This window comes from Nicotiana attenuata, unplaced genomic scaffold (assembly GCF_001879085.1).
Source record: "Nicotiana attenuata strain UT unplaced genomic scaffold, NIATTr2, whole genome shotgun sequence".
Classification (NCBI taxonomy): Eukaryota; Viridiplantae; Streptophyta; class Magnoliopsida; order Solanales; family Solanaceae; genus Nicotiana; species Nicotiana attenuata.
The window spans coordinates 70,786-76,250 of NW_017671362.1; the positions used below are offsets into that span (position 1 = coordinate 70,786).

Here is a 5,465-nt window from a genome sequence, read left to right on the forward strand (position 1 = left end):
TGCGTCAAAATAACCGCTTCTGCGGTCTAACTTAAAATCCCCAGGACTGCTTCTGCGGTCGCAAACCGCTCCTGCGATGTCCGCTTTTGCGGGCTGCCTCTGGCTTCTGCGGAAATTGCCAAGCCCTCAACGACCGCTTCTGCGATCGCTCAACCGCTTTTGCGGAACCGCTTCTGCGGTCCGTTTCCGCAGAAGCGGAAATATCAGATGACAGCAGCAACAGACCTGAAGCAAACTTTAAAAACTCTCGTTTAATCACTTGAATTCACCCCGAGGCCCCCGGGACCTCAACCAAAAGCACCAACATATCCCAATACATCATACGAACTTGCTCCAATCATCAAAACACACCTAACAACACTAAAATCATCAATTCACATCGGATTCAAGCCTAAGTTCTTCAAGAATTTCCGAAATGCACTTTCGATCAAAAACCCAACCAAATGACGTCCGAATGACCTGAAATTTTGCACACACATCGCAAATCACATATCGAAGCTACATCAACTCTCAGAATTCCATTCCGACCCTCGGATCAAAATCTCACCTACCAACCGGAATTCGCCAAAACACTAACCTCGCCAATTCAAGCCTAATTCTACACCGGGCCTCCAAAATCAATTCCGATCGCACTCCCAAGTCACAAATCATCCCCCGAAGCTACCTGAATCACCGAAAATCACATCCGAGCCTTCTAACTCATAAGTCAACGTCCGGTTGACCTTTCCAACTTAAGCATTCCTTAAAGAGACTAAGTGTCTCATTTCCTATCCAAACCAATTCAATTCAACTATAACTCACTCGTTGCTGATAATGAAACATGAAGAAGCAGTAAATGGGGGAAACGAGGCTGTAATACATGAGATGACGGGTCGGGTCATCACAGTTTTACTTCAAAATAATTCAAAAAATTAATATTTTAATAGGTTGGTATAGGAATTAAATAAATTATACTTATAATTTTCGGTACAATTTTAATAAACATGTAATTAATTTTCATTAGATGTGAATAAGCAATATCAAATTTAGACAATATATTTGTATTTATGTACATTGATCTAATTACACTAAAGTTAGATAAATAGAAAAGTTGTATATTTAATGGTCTAATACTATTTTAATAATTTAATAACTATCATACTCTAATTAAACACTAAAATGAAGAAGTTAATATAATTGAAACAAGAGTAAATAACAAAACTAACAATATCGTATAGGATGAAAAAAATTGTAAAGAATATAATATATTATAGAATATCTTTATTTCATGTATTTTACTTAGTGTAAATTATGTATTTAATTTTTTGCATTTTCCTAGATAATTTTCTTACTTACTTATATTTGTTAGTACTTACATGTCTCTCATTTATGATATTTATATTAAGTAAGAAATAAAAGGGAGCAAATAATATATTAAGAAAAAGAAAAGAAACATAAAGGCCAATTGGCCCAAACCAAAATCCCCAACCTAATAAAAACCCTTCAAACTCACTTTTGTGCGTCACCCCCTTCCCAGCCGCCTCCACTGCTTCCCTTCCCAGCCGCCTGTCGCCTCCCCTGCGTTCCCTTCCCAGCCGCCTCCCCATTTCTTCCATTTTCCCTTTTTCTTCTTCAACGACAATTTCTCTCTTCACATGTATAGAGCAAACCAACGGAATTATTGGCTAGATAGTCCGGCGCCTTCTCTATTTCCAGGTATGTTTATGCATTTACATCTTAGAATTTTTCAATCCCATACACCCACTTGATTTGAAATTTTGGATTTATATGATAACAATTTGATAGATATTGTGCAGTATTGCGATAGGTATTGAGTGAAACCTTCAAGATTATAATGTAATATTGGGAGGAGCCATAGTTCGTCGAAAAGACATTACAAATAAAAATTAGACGAAAATCCTTTCAAAAGTTTATAGAAAAGTATTCAGGTTTGTTTTTTTATCTTGTTGCTTTGAATTTTTCCCTCTTGTTATATGCTAAAAATTCTTGTAATAGAATTATCTAGACATAATTTTTCTCTCTTTGAACTTTCATTTTGTATTTTCACACATCAAACTTGCATATTTGTATTAATGGTTCACTCATTCTTTAGTGCTAATTTTTGTTTCTTTTGAATTTGCAGGGTGCATTTTAATCCGTTGAATGAAAGCAGATCAAAGATCAATTTTGATGCAAAGAGTGAAATTACTTTATCGTTGAATGCAGAAGATAATCTGGTGGCAACATCTTCAATCTCCATATCAAATACTTAGAGCTTAGTTTTATTTTGATGTGGAACCCTTCAAAATTTGTAGATTAGAGTTGAATAACCGAGTGAACTTTAGATAGATAATTGTATATTTTAGAATTAATTTTTGAAACTTTTTAATGTAAATTTGTATAGTAAAGTGATATTCAAAATTTATTATTGTGTGTTATATGGTTTGATCAATGATGTATGGATATGGAATATTTGAAAAATATAAAAATATTTAATGAGGTAAAAAAACCAAAATAGCAACACATAGGATAGAAACATTTATTATCTCTAATAAATAAATTTTTATAAATAAAAATAAAATATATAAAAATCTAGTCACCTGATAAAATATAATAATAAATCAAATTATGAATATTTTGACGATTTATAGCTATGATATTATGAGTTGCCAGCTAAATATAAATACTATAATACAAATCTAATATGTGAGCACAACTACATATTTGAATTTTTGTGGCTAAATAAATAACATCTTTTGCCACAGAATATCCCTTTGTGGCTAAAGTATAGAAGATAGCTACAAAATTGATTAATCGTGGCGAAAGAATAAAATTATTTGCTATAAGTATATATTTTACATGGCAAAATATTTTATTAATATAGCTACATCATAAAATTATTATAGCAATAAGTACTAATCCTTAGCCGCGAAATATAAAAGTTTGTAGCTAACTTTTAGCTACGCTACTTCTAGCTACGGATGCTACGGAAAAAATTATTGTGGCTAAAGTGTTTAGCCACGGAAATTTTCATATTTAGCTACGACGTAGTTTGTAGCTGTATATGTATAATGTTGTAGTGATTCTAGGGTTCATTGCTTGGTGGCTAAATCATCCTCTCCCTTTAAATAGAGGGTTCTATTCCATTGTAATTCATCCCATATCAATAAGAACTCTCTTTCGCTACTTTTCTCTGCAATACTCTTCTTCTTCATTTATTGTTTTATAACATAAATAATTATTTTGTAATTTATTTTTTAAGGGTAGAAAAGGCGAATGATATTTCGCTAAGGGTCTCGTGCTTTTAATATAGTATAGATTTAATTATTAGTTAGTAATACCGAAGAAAATCCACTAGAATTAATTCAAATAACCGCCAACCTATGGTTTAATCTAAAATAGCCGGTGAATATATAATATATGTGTATTTCATGTATAATATGTATATAATCAACGTATAATCTATATATAGCGGCTAGAAAAAGTAATCAATGAATCTGATCAGCTATATATTTGTATAAAAATCCCTTCTCTTTTCTGTGTTTTTTGTGATTCACTCGTTATTTATTCGACAACTCATCTAGCTACAATACATATTATGACATGTCATTAATGGTCGTCGTTGGTCCTACTAGTTAAGATCTAACAATGGAATCCGTTCATAAACAGTCATGTCTTTATAAATGAAGAAGTTCCAAGACGTCTGTTTTATGACAAGTTACCGTAACACAATTTCGTGAAAGAACATAATCTTGTTTAAAAGATGCGTGCGATGTCCAATGTCATGATGCATAGAGTAATAGCTATATAAGTCTTATATTTCATCGACAAATCATCAATATTAAAAACTGAACTAATCATCAAATTCGTAAACTACCGTGTCAGTGGGCACTAGCTACATTCTTTGTCTAATTAGGATTGATGAATCACATCTATCTAAAGCACAAGAATATAACCTGTCCATTTTTAATAAGAATAATTAAGGCTCTCTTTTTTATTGGTTTTAGCAGAGAGTGCCGAATGTCAAATAGAGATAAGTGATGCATCAGTTAACTATAAACACAGATGGTGTTTTCAGCTGTCCTCTTCAACAAGCAAAGAAGATAAAAAAGCGAATACAGATATTTTCATTCAAAAGTATTCCACTAAGCCATCTCAAGTGGTTTATGATGCTGGAAAAAAAAATACAAAGAAATTCTCTCAAGCTACGCTAATAATGCGTAATGCATCTAACTAGCTATTTTATGGGAGTTTCTTTTTATTCTTTTTTTTTTCTTTTTCAGAAAAAGGTCCAATATAGAGTTGTGGGGTTGGGCCTTTACTTTCTAACTCAATATATAAGAGAGCAACACTAGGCCCCGTCACAACCTGAGGACCATTCATAGTACGTCCCCACTAAGTGAAATCTTAAAATTATAAGGCCAATGCACTTATTATGTCTTTAGTTTGAGTAAAGTAAATTCTGCCATCATTGGAACTGCATTAGTGTTTTTCCTTTTTTGTGTAATGTAAAGCTATGTTAGAACTCAGTGACAGACCTAATGATTGAGATCAAGAAAATACTTAGAAATATTTTGCGCCGCCTACGCCTTTAAAGAACAAACCAAAATGATCGTGGATTTAAGGATTTGCTTGGAACCTAGTTATGACGAATAATACAATAATAAGTGCTACGAGTATATGTTGGAAAATTAATTGGATGAAATAATCAGGCTTCGATAGTATAATTATTGTCCTTAAGGAATTTAAGCTTCCCACTTCGTTACTGCAGGGATAATAGCAAAATTTCTCCAGTATTTTACAAAGCCCCTGAAATTCGAGTTTCAGCAATAAACTCGAATTTCTCATAAGAACAGAATATTTATGAGTCGTAGAAAATAAGTAGAAGAGAAAAAGATGGAAATTTTCAGATGATTTCGTTTTGGAGATGATATATGTATTTATAATACCTCTAGGAGTCTGTTGGAATTGACAAACTCATCTTCTCATAACAGGCACCTTTTAAAATCAATAGTCACCTTTTTTTGAATTTAAAAGAAAACTATTAAAACTTTTTCTGAAATTTAATTTAAAAACGTTTTAATTTAATTAATAAAATAATAGGACACTAAAATTAATTCCGGACTACTTAATAGGCCCAAAGCCCAATTGCCGAAGCACTTGACTATTAATAATATAGTCAAATTTCCAATTTCCCTCCAAAATATCCTTTAAAATGTTCAAACTATATAAGACAAAGAAGTGCTTTTAAATACTCCCATCAAACACTAACTAACCTAACAGTATATACCAGATTTGGTGAACTACTGGCCTTTATGTACAGATAATCCTCGTCCATGGAGAATTATATATGTGAGGACTCAGCCTCCCCTTGGATTTGCTATATAATTCCTCTATCAGAGTCTTGATGCAGTTGTTCAAGTAACAATAGTCAATTATTCATTAAACCAATTAGGCAATATTGTATACGGTAAAATCATGTGTCC

The 5,465-nt window shown here is 32.4% G+C and overlaps 1 long non-coding RNA gene across 1 annotated transcript; it reads left to right on the forward strand.

Annotated features, from left to right (window-relative positions):
* Nucleotides 1-1,460: 1,460 nt before the first annotated feature.
* On the forward strand, nt 1,461-2,425 carry LOC109207797. Its single transcript, XR_002065059.1, has 3 exons — nt 1,461-1,695; nt 1,797-1,928; nt 2,123-2,425. It is a non-coding gene; the product is annotated as an uncharacterized LOC109207797 (long non-coding RNA).
* The last annotated feature ends 3,040 nt before the right edge of the window (nt 2,426-5,465 follow it).